Here is a 12,309-nt window from a genome sequence, read left to right as displayed (position 1 = left end):
TATATTATTATTTTAATAATATATCAACTATTATATTATATTAATAATAATATAATTATATTAATTAATAAGGTTAGTTATAATAATGTCATAAAGAACATTATTTTAATACGTCAAGTATATATTATTATATTGTAATACATTTACTAATATAGTATTTTTATATTAAGATATATCTTATTATTTATTATATTAGATTATTATTATAATATGTTATATATATGATATTATAATATAATATCATTATTAGTATACCTATTCGAATTATATGCTAAAATTAGGACATCACAGTCCTCCCCTCTCGAATTTGCTTGTCCTCAAGCAAAATCATTCATACACAAGCTCCTTCACAGACACCAAATGTGTTTGCACGCCAAAGTCTAAAAGATTTATGAGATGTACATCACATAGTAGATGCAAAGTAAACACTTGAATGCATGAAGACATGAAGTAAACACGATGTAGACAGTTGAAGACATAGAGCAAACATGATGAAGACACATCATACATAACCTTGATTAGATCCTAAAATTAACAATACACAATGACTATACTTCTTCATTAGGCTTATGAACCCTACAACCACAAAATAAGCATTAGTACATGCATATAAATATATAAACTTCAAAGAAACTCAAATAATAATAAGTTAATCCAAGCTAGTTCCATACTAAGCCCAAGGGTGGAACTTTGGCCCCCTTTGCCCCGGTGGCAGGTGTTAGGCATCCACACAAGGTGGTCTACTTAGTGGATTGCTTATTTGGTTAGACGGGTTCTTGTGAAAGGAGTCATTACTATCTTTCCCTTAACTAGCACTACAATAGGGTGTCCTGACCGCTCTCCCTTGATTGCAGACTCCATAGGAAAGTGGTAGGGTTCCCTTACTATCTTCCCCTTAACTAGTGTTACAACAGGGTATCATAGCAATTCTACCCTGATTGTAGACTCCATAGGAAGGATAGATGCCCTTATAGTATTTCCCTTAACTAGTACTACAATAAGGTGTCTTAATAGACCTTTCTTATTTGCAAACTCCATAGAAAAGTTAAATATGGCCTTTCCCTTAATTGATACTACAATAAGGTGTCTTAACAGATCTCCCTTAATTGCAGACCCCATAGAAAAGTTAAATATGGCCTTTCTCTTAACTGATACTACAATAAGGTGTCTTAATAGACCTCCCTTAATTGCAGACCCCATAGGAAAGTTAAATATGGCCTTTCCCTTAACTAGTACTACAATAAGGTGTCTTCACAGACCTCCCTTAATTGCAGACTCCATAGGAAAGTTAAATATGGCCTTTCCCTTAACTAGTACTACAACAAGGTGTCTTAACAAGCCTCCCTTAATTGCAGACTCCATAGGAAAGTTATATATGGTAGGCTTTCTATATAGTCTTTCCCTTAACTAGCACTACAATAAGGCATCTTATAGACCTTCCTTGATTGTAGACTCCATAGGAAAGCTACTTGAAATCCCTAAATCATTTCTCAAATAATCAATTTTACACCTTTATGATTACATTAATTAAGAAACTCACAATTTCATATTTTTAACTATGGTTGAACTTCCTCGAAGCTCCATTGGCTTCCCTCTCTATTCATTGAATGAATGTTATTGATGTTCGCTTGATCATATCTCATCTTCTTCTAAAGACAATAGTGAAAAAGGATCTTCAATGTTTGTCTCACTCGCTTCAGTATTCTCTTAACTCACTAAGAGATCCCTTTATATGATACTTCTTAATTTACATTAACAAGGTATCACTAAATGTGAATCAATTCATAATCCATTTATTAATATCATTACATATTAAGCTATTCAATTTATGATTTTAAATAAAATACCATTCACATTATTTAATATATAAAATCATATCTATGCATCTCATTTTAATGGGTTTCACTTCTAACTGTAATCTTTAAAATACATAGATTTAATATGTAATATCAAATCTTCCCTCATAATGAGTTATATTTTTCTATCCACAATATATCAAATATATGTTTATATTTATAATCATAATATTAAATCTAAATATATAGTCTTTTAAAAGGATAGAAATTCTATATATATTCATTTTTAAAATAAATAAATAAATTTCAATATGCAACTAATATAATATAAAACAATTTAATACTTTTACCTTACCTTATGAAGTCACTTACCTTGACTCCCTCTTTAATTCTTCTCATAAGGAATGTTTTAAATTTGGCATCTTTCTTTATTTCAAAGGTTTGCCACTTTTGGTGTCCATGTAACCATTCATATGTTTCCTCAAATTTTTTGAATAATGTCATGGGTGAAATTCAACTTGAAACATATTGTTTCTACCGTCTAGTCTACCGTAGCCTGTCCTTGATGTGAAACCCGATGGTGTTGATCTCGACGCAGAACTCAATGAAGTTTGGTGCAAATTTTGATGCCAAACCCGATGTCTACTTATTTCCACACCTTAATGTACAAGACTTGTGATGATTTTGTAAATGAATTGAAAGATAACAGAGGATTTGAAATAGAGGTATCGTCATCACCGTGTTCATCAGAAAAAGTTCCTTGATTTGTGCTCTCTTCTGCTGATTTTCTAATTCTTGGTGCCCCTGATGTGACTGGTAACGTGGATCATTACTCTCTGAGTTTTGCTGCCTGGAAATGAATTTGTTGTTGTTGAGCGTAGAAAAACCCTAATAAACCTTAGATCTCTGATCGTTGCACACCTGTGATGATCAAAAGGGTAGTGGCCATGGCTGGTCATGCACTGTCAATGTGCTCGCCCTACAATGAGGTTTTGACAATCCAGGTGGGCAGCACAGCTTCTATAACACATATAATATTGTCTGATGCCCTACTAATAGTGGAATTGCTCCAGATCTATTGACCCCTCAACCAGGGAGGAGATTAAGGAATTTAATCAGCACCAGACTGCTTGTAGTTTGAACTCCTGAGGTTTTGAAATGAGATTATTTCACTGTTTTCCCTCCAGCTAGGGATTCAGATCAGCATAATTCTTTTTAGGAGATTTTAACATAGAATGACAACGAATGTTGCAGTACAATCATTCTTCCTACGTGGCACTCGTGACTTTGAGATTGGCACTCATCTAGTGTCGATGGGAAAACTCATATCACTACTATTATTAATATACAATTTCACAGGATGGCAAGATCCAGGCTCTAATACCATTTGTAATGTCCCGTTTTGGACATTTATTAATTTTTCTTTCTTATTTGTATATGTTTGATAGTATTTTGTATGATATCCCTTCCAGTATTTGATATTCTATATTTATACATATATTTCAAATAGTCATGTCCTTTCATTAATATTAATTATATTAATAGCTTAGTTATGTTACATATTAATTATATTAAATCATATATTCATACTAATAAGTTTTAGTTATTTCATAAAATATATTATATTATATTAATAACCATAATATAACATATATTATTTATATTAATAAACTTTATTATGTTACTTAATAATTATACCATATATTATTATTTTAATAATATATCAACTATTATATTATATTAATAATAATATAATTATATTAATTAATAAGGTTAGTTATAATAATGTCATAAAGAACATTATTTTAATACGTCAAGTATATATTATTATATTGTAATACATTTACTAATATAGTATTTTTTATATTAAGATATATCTTATTATTTATTATATTAGATTATTATTATAATATGTTATATATATGATATTATAATATAATATCATTATTAGTATACCTATTCGAATTATATGCTAAAATGGGGACATCATAGAATAAGCATAATATAACATATATTATTTATATTAATAAACTTTATTATGTTACTTAATAATTATACCATATATTATTATTTTAATAATATATCAACTATTATATTATATTAATAATAATATAATTATATTAATTAATAAGGTTAGTTATAATAATGTCATAAAGAACATTATTTTAATACGTCAAGTATATATTATTATATTGTAATACATTTACTAATATAGTATTTTTATATTAAGATATATCTTATTATTTATTATATTAGATTATTATTATAATATGTTATATATATGATATTATAATATAATATCATTATTAGTATACCTATTTGAATTATATGCTAAAATGGGGACATCACAGATAAATATATGAGCAATTAGATAAAATCCTTAGTTTGATTCTGATTCTCATCCATACCAACTCCCTTTGTGATTTTGCTTGGATTTGTCTCAACTGCTTCGAAATGAATTCTCCCTCTTACATCTATGATCAATTCGTTGTGTACTTTTGTCATTATTAATCATCTATATACTTTTCTTCTTAAAATACTAAAATATCCCTCTTTGATACTAGACTCTCCCTCTTTGACATCAAATGCAAAAGGATACATACTTTGAAGTTACTACGTACCATTTGTAGTGATTCATATGCAATATGTTCTTCATTTCATGCCTGAAGTGTGACAAAATGCATCAACTTGGTTGATTTTCAATGAAACTTGGTTATTGCATCACTATCTTATGCTTTAGTGAGTATACAATATGGGAATAACCCCCTAGTTTACCTCTTAGATACATAATGCATCCTTAGGTAGTGCCTTAGTAAATATGTCTACCATATGCTGTGTTCACATATTCCAATCTCACCTCTTTGTCTTGAACCAATTCTCTTAGATAATGATACTTTATTGCAATGTGTTTTGTCTTTATGTGCATCACATGGTTTTTGGATATATTAATTGTATTTGTGTCATAATAATAGATAACCACTGGTTCCTTTATTTCCTCCTTCATTCTTGATGTTTTGTCTTTATGTGCATCATAGGGTTTTTGGATATATTGATTGCACTTGTGTTATCACAATAGATAACCATTGGTTCCTTTATTTCCTCCTTCATTCTTGACAATAATTGCTTGACCCATATTATGTTAGAATAATTAACTGTTGCAGCAACATACGTTGCCTCTATTGTTGATTGAGAAATAAAATTATGCTTCTTGCTTGTCCAAGATACTAATCTCTTTCCAAGAAATAATTCTCCTCCACGAGTGTTTTTTTTCTATCATCAATGCTTCCTGCCCCATCTACATTAGTAAAGGTTCTTAACTCAAAGTTTCCTCCTTTCTTATAACATAAACCATATTCTTCAATCCCTTTTAGGTACCTCAGAATCCTTTTTATTGCCATCATCTGATTTTCTTTAGGATTTGTAGAAACCTTGCAACTATGTCAATTGCCAATGCAATATTAGGTTTGGTGTGTACCACATACTGAAGTTTCCTAATCATTGATCTATAGGTAGTTTGATTTACCTCTTTTGAATCATCATTCTTTGAAAGTTTATGTCTAGTAGACATAGGTATTCCAACTGGTTTAGAATCTTCCATTCCAAATGCTTTTAATGTTTCCCTGATGTATTTTGACTGAGTGATGTATATGCCATCCTTCATTTGATGAACTTGTAAGCCAACAAAGAATTCTATTTATCCAAACATAGGAATTTTAAATCCTTTCCTCATTTCTTAAGAAAATGATTTGTATAACATCTCATGTCCTCCAAATATGATATTATCCACAAATACTTTGTTAGAGTAAAGCATTAATTTAATTTAATTTATTAAATTACCTTTACTCCCTTTTTAAGATTTCACTTTATGCACTTTGCATTTCTATTTAATAATTAATTAGTAATTATTAAATGCCATTTACCTCTTAGGGTTTTCCTATTAGGTTTTTCAATCTCATTCTATAAGGATTGATCTTTTGTAAATATCTCTCATTCTTTTTTTAATCTGATAATACAATTTGTAGATTCTCAAACCAAAACCCTTGTCTCTTCTTTGCTTTTTCTTCTCCATGACAGGTTCTTGCATGCAAGTATGCTTTGTGCTTTGTAGATTTGTAATTCTCAAATCCTACATGGTATCAAAGTTGGATCTATTGTAGCTTGTTTAGTATTTGGAGAAAAAGAAGAATGGGGGTTTGATAGAATAGACCTAGCATTTTTTTGGGTATTTTCTATGAAAATAGGGGTTCTCTAATTTTTGAAGCACTTTGAGGCTAAATAGACCTCATAGATGGACTCGAAAGGTGTCAAAACCCTCATTTCCATATAAAATACATCTATTTTGGCCAACATTGTATTCGAAGGCAAAATATTTTTGGCTACTAGGGTCATACGACCATTGGCACGCAAAAATAGGTTATTTTTGGTGGAAAATTAAAAAAATAATTTAAAAAATGTTTTAAAAAATATACACGTAATATTAAAAATACTGCACCACTGTAGGTGGTGGAGTGACCACCGGTTAGCCACCAATGCGACCTGCGCAACACTGGAACTGACCCCCGTCGCTTAGAGACACCACTATCTCCACTACCACCTAGACACCACTCCCACTAAGCTTTGATGCCACTCATGCTCCACCACTACTGGTCATGCCTCCCAAATCCTCACTTGGCCACTACTTGGCCTAGCCTGACCTGCTAGCCCATAGTTATGTGGGAGGTCAAGAGCTTAAACTTTAGCCCTTGCTCCATTTTTTAAAGAGATTTGTAATTTCTTTTTTTCTTTCCAGAGCCCTATCAGATGTTTTCCTCTAACTTGAGCATACAAGGGTCTTTTCTTGATCTGAAAGAAGCACCAAAAAGCTTATTCAGAGATGAAGACATTAGTGTAGGTTTTTTTTGGATTTTTTTTCCAATTTGGTGCCTATTTTTGCACTTGAAGTTCGATGATGTCTTCAATCTTTTGGGAGGCATAACTTGTTCATTATAGCTCTATTTTTCAATCCAAAAAAAGCATTGGAAAGCCCTTCTTGAGTGCTTAGGATAATCATTTGATACATCATCTTCATCATCTAACTTATGATACTTATACAAATGAAAATTATTAAATATAGGAGCTATATCCATGTCATTAGTTAACTCAATTTCATAAGCATTACCACTGTCAAACTTCCTCAAGATGTTACAAGGTTCAAACTTCTTCATCTTCAACTTACTATATGTTCCACTAGGAAATCTACCTTTGTTCAAATGAACCATCACCTCATGTCTAACTTCAAAATCATGATTTCTTCTAGACTTATCAACATTCTCCTCATACTTGTAATTACGTTGTTCCAACCTCAACTTCACTTCCTTATTCAAAGAATTCATAAAATTAGAAAATTCTACCCCTACAACACTTCTCTTTTCTTCACTAGAAACATCCCTCAAATCAGATATTCCTCTAGGCTACATTCCAGTAACAATCTCAAAAGTTATTTTCCATGTACTCCGATTCATAGAATTATTATATGAAAACTTAGCTTGTGTCAACACCAACTCCCAATTATGTGGTTTATCTCTGACTAAACATCTCAACAAATTACCCAAGCTTCTATTCACAACCTTTGTCTACCCATCTGTCTATGGATGGAATATAGAACTAAACTTCAACTCAGTACCCATCTTCTTCCACAAAGTCCTCCAAAAGTAACCAACAAACTTACTTTCTTTGTCAGAAATAATACTTCTTGGTAATCCATGCAATCTAACAATCTCTTTGAAGAAATTTTTAGCAACATGCTTAGCATCTAATGTCTTCTTACATGCTATGAAATGAGAAATCTTAGAAAATACATCCACAACAACAAATATAGAATCATACCCCTTTTTTGTTTTAGGTAATCCAAGAACAAAATCCATACTGATGTGCCTCCTAGGTTTCTTAGGAACAAAAATAGGTGTATACAAACTAGTATTCTGACTTACTCCTTTTGCAACTCGACAAACTCCACAACTCTTTCCAAATTTTTGAACATCATTATACATTTGTGGCTAATAATACTTATCCTTCAGAAAATTAATGTCTTATCAATTCAAAAATGTCCAGCCAATCCACCACTATGCTTTTCCTTAATTAGATAAACTCTCATATCACTTCTAGCTATACACAACTGAATTCCTCTGAACAACATACCTTCTTGAAAGAAATACTCATCATACTTATCTAATCTGATAGATTTCGTTCTCGACACTCTCTCTACTCCCTAGAAAAATTAGGGTCAGTATCATACAACTTCTTCATCTCATCAAAACCAAGAACTTCAACCTTCATCTTAGTCAACAAAGAATGTCTTATTCTCAATGAATCAACAACTTGATTAGTGACTCCACTCTTATGCTTAATCACAAATGTGAAACTCTTGAAGTACTCAATCGGCTTCATATATCTCTAATTCAATTTATGTTGATTTCCCAAGTACTGTAAAGCTTTGTAATCAATATACAACACAAAATCCTTAAGAATCAAATATTGTCTCCACTTCTTCAAAGCTTGAACAATTGCATAAAACTCTTGATCATACACATAATACTTCCTTCTAGAATCATTCAACTTCTGACTAAAGAAAGCAATAGGTTTACCTTCTTGGCTCAATACAACTCCTATTACACTACCACTTGCATCACATTCAACTTGAAATAAGTTATTGAAATCAAGCAAAGCTAATATAGCTAACTCGGCAACCTTTTGTTTCAAAGTCTCAAAACAATTATCAACTCTATGTATCCACTGTATATGAGCAATGTTAGTATGCTAATAGAAACCAAATTTAAATATAGCTTCTACAAACTAAACAAATTCATAAACTTCAAGATAGACTAAGATGAGCTCTTAATTGAAAATATGAGCCATTAATGGGCTCTCTCAATGAGAAGCTCTCTTGTTGAGTGGCTTTATCTAAATGGATAGGATGTATGCTCAATATGCTTCCAAAGGCTTCAATGGATGATTGTGGATTTTTGGTGTGGATAGATGGCTTTAGTATGGATTTGGATCTCAAAATAGAATTATAACTTTACTTCATGGATTGTGTTATTTTGCAAAGGGGAAGGATCCAATTTATATGCAAGAGGCTTGAGGGATTGAGGGCTAAGATGCAAGGATGGGAAAAAGCTCATGGAGGGCTTAGATTGCATGAGAGGAGAGCACATGGATTGTGCTTCCTTACAACCAATCAAGGAGTGACACATGTCACATGGTGAGAGGATGGAGGAAAGGGGAAGGATGAGTCAACAAAGGAGGCTCAAGGGATAAAATCTTCATAAAGACCCTTCATAAGTGCTTTGTAAGAACATTTATGACTTTGTGGGCTTTATAAAGTTTTGTGGTTGAAGATATTTGTGAGAGATACCATAAAATTAGAATTTGAGGGTTTAGGGAGGTTTTAAGCTTGCTTAGGGTTGTAAAAATGATTAGAGGAAGGGTTAGAGATGGCTTAGGACTAGGCAAGTGGATGGCAAGTGGATTGCAATTAATGAGGGTGGGTGAAGGAGGAGATATTTGTTAACTTTGGCTTGAGTTAGCAAGTCTTAACCCATGTTTAGGGAATGTGACAAGGTTAGGAGGGGATTAAGATTAGGGTTAAAGACATCTTCTAGAAGAGTCTAGGCTTTGGATGAGGATGAAGACTTTCTAGAAGAGTCTAGAACTTCCTAGGATAAGATTTTATGAAATAAATAAAGTTTTATTTATTTCAAGGGTTTGGGTTGAGGAGATATTTATTAAAATATTTTTAATAAACATGAGGATTAATATTTAATCTTGATTAAATATTTTGAGTTGGGATTAGGGGTAGAAAATGATGAGATTAGCCTTTAATCGAAATTAAAGAAAGATTAGAAGATTTTGGAAGAAGTTATTGGTCTTAAGGAAATTGGACAACTTTTGGGAAAAAAAAAAAAAAAAAATTTATTTTGGGATTTTTGGTCAATTTATTAATTAAATAATTAATAAATAAAGAAATAATGTTTAAATAAGATTTAAACATTTTTGGGAGGGATTTCTTAATTAAATATTTTTAATTAAGATAAAGGGATTTAATGGCATAAAAATAAATAAATTAATTAAATAATTAATTAATTAATAAATGATGATGTCATCAGGAATTTTTTAGAAAATAAAAATACTTTATTTTCTAAAGGTTTTTTAGGTGTCTACATTTTGCCCCTCTTTGATGTGATGCCGCAAGTGGCATGACATCAAAGATAAGAAAATAAGATGCCCAAGGCTAGAGCAGAAGAGGAGAGAATGGACTGTGAGATGCCCCCTCAAGAAGGCAACGGGGAGAGAAAGTGAGGCTCGATGGCTTCTTGAAAAGTACAAGAATCTCGGATGAGCAAGGAAACTCAGATTGGCAAAGAGAAGGGGCTGAATTAGCTCAAACTCTCACTATGGGAGAATGATAAAGAAGAATCAGATGCAGAAGAGGAAGCAAGCTTAAGACTTTAGGGAAGGTGGAGGATGAAGGAGCAGAGCGCTATAAAAAGGAATCCAGGATAGGGAGATGGATGAGGGGTTTAAAAAGTTGATGCAACAGGATTTCAAAGAGTTAGATTGGTGGAAGATGGGTTTCGGAGATCCCTAGGACTAGGATTGTGGATCTCGAAAGATGAGGCTTGGTGGATTGATTTGGATTGGTGGATCCCTAAGACTAGGATTGTGGATCCCTAAAGCTAAGAGTGATGATTGATTCTAAGAGATATGGTTGCACAAGCTGGGGTAGGAGAGACAGATGCTGGATATGGATGGGGGATAATGGAGATGAAGGGAAACCATTGAAGCTTTTTGAGCGGGGGGATACTTCAAAGAGAAGTACCACCATGTAGTTGCGCACTAGATTTGCTATAGGACTGTTGGTTAATTGCCAAGGTTACTAAGAACATCAAGGCCTTTTCACCAACTGTCCAAAGGACTGACGAACTGACTCAAAAAAAACACGCAAGGATTGCCCCAGTATCACACATGAATCCAAGAGGAAGCAGTGTGGAAACAACACTGGGTAACCCACAAGCAGAAAAGAAAACAAGCAAAAGACATGATCAAGACCTTAAGCTTTGATTGCTTCATTCGTAGCATACCATGATATGGAAGATCGTGGCAACCTTGAGGAGGGAACAAGGAGATTGCTTGGAAAAGATACTTCAAGAACCAAAAGGGAAGATCCCAAATCAAAAGAAAGTGAAAATCCAAAAGAGAGCCGTTTGCCAATGAGATGGGTAGGACAAGGTACTAACGGACCAAGATCAAACATGAGGAAAGCTATATCCTGCAAGGACCTATCGGAGAGCACCTAAGTTGGTGGATCAGGATGAGTGGTGCATCTGGCAAGCTGAACTAAGAAGGATAACACTTTGGTGACAGGAGATCTAGCTAAAGGATGCATTGGAATAGCTAACCAAGCTGTGCGGTGTGTATAAGATGCTGATCAAGGACGAACTGACACAAAAGTTGGATAGATACAATGGTACTAAGTTAAAGAGGATGTACAAGCTGACATACCAAGATGTATAACATATCTAACATGTTTTCAAGGTCTATCAAACAAAATATGACAATAATCTATAGGCATAATATCACACAAAAATTCATGTCCAATCTTGAACTTCATAGTAAATTGTTCACTTACCAGTATATTATGTTGATCTTTGATCCATGAAACATGATAGGGTTTACGATGCTTTAACCTCTACAACTGCAACTTTGTAACCAAATCTTCAGATGCCAAATTTGTAGAACTTTCGCTATCAATGATCATCTTGCAACATTTTTCAACCATCTTAGCATTGGATACAATTGATTAATTATGTATTGTCTTTGATGTTACACAAATTTCATATCATTATTAGTCAATATATGCTAAGCTCACTCGAGTAGTGAAGATAGTTCTCAATGTCTACTAAGCGTTCCTGTGTTTGCCTAGCTCAGAAGGTAGTGTTTACTAAGTTCACTCGGGCGTCAAAGGGAAAGTTGCAGAAAGTGAGTGTTAACCAAGTTCACTCGATTAATGAAGGAAAGTTGGATGGAACCGGTGCTAACTGAGCTCACTCGGTTGCCAAAGGATTCTCGTGAGTTTGTAGTGTTAACCAAGCTTCTGTTGGTTAACAAAGGGAATCGTTTCTGAGTTAGTTTCTATAGAGCTGGGTCAACTAATAAAGGATTTTTTATTTTGGCATAATAAGCTTAATTTATTTATCTATTGATTCTAGTCGACTAAGGTGATGAATATTAATTATTCTAATTTGTATTTGAGCCAACTTGACAAAGTGAAAGATATAAGTATAAGGTCAAGCTATGATTTCAAAGTGTGTATGTAATGAAGATGTTGTTAAAGATTTAATGATGAGAAGAGGAAGTGAATTTGAAGGATAACCAGAATATCCTTGTGGAGCAACATAGATATATTCGATCAAGAAGGATCAAGTACAAGCTAGAATAAAGATCTATAATCAAAAATTAAGTTGCATTCAAATTA

Source organism: Cupressus sempervirens, chromosome 11 (assembly GCF_028749045.1).
Source record: "Cupressus sempervirens isolate cs-2001-9-10 chromosome 11, ASM2874904v1, whole genome shotgun sequence".
NCBI classification, from domain to species: Eukaryota; Viridiplantae; Streptophyta; class Pinopsida; order Cupressales; family Cupressaceae; genus Cupressus; species Cupressus sempervirens.
Note: the sequence above shows the minus strand (reverse complement) of the source record.